Here is a 328-nt window from a genome sequence, read left to right as displayed (position 1 = left end):
TTAAATTCGTCAATCAAACTTTTCCACTAATCACAACTGAGTTTTTTGGTTATATCCCGACGTTGGTTGAAGAGTATTGCGTTATTTATTGTTATTATAAATCAAGGTCACAAATTTCATAATATCTCTACAAATACATAGTGTCAGATATAAATAATTAGAATAAAAATATCAGTAATTGTAATGAATGAATATGAATCTCTCAGTCTGTTTATTAGTTAGTGACATCACTTGTTACTGTTACTAGCCGTGTGAAACACAACTCCAGTAACAGTACCAACCTCTAGTTACCAAATCTAAAATGCACTAGAAATCACTATTACTGGAC

This window comes from Fopius arisanus, unplaced genomic scaffold (assembly GCF_000806365.1).
Source record: "Fopius arisanus strain USDA-PBARC FA_bdor unplaced genomic scaffold, ASM80636v1 scaffold00151, whole genome shotgun sequence".
Taxonomy (NCBI): domain Eukaryota; kingdom Metazoa; phylum Arthropoda; class Insecta; order Hymenoptera; family Braconidae; genus Fopius; species Fopius arisanus.
This window is presented reverse-complemented; position numbering follows the sequence as displayed.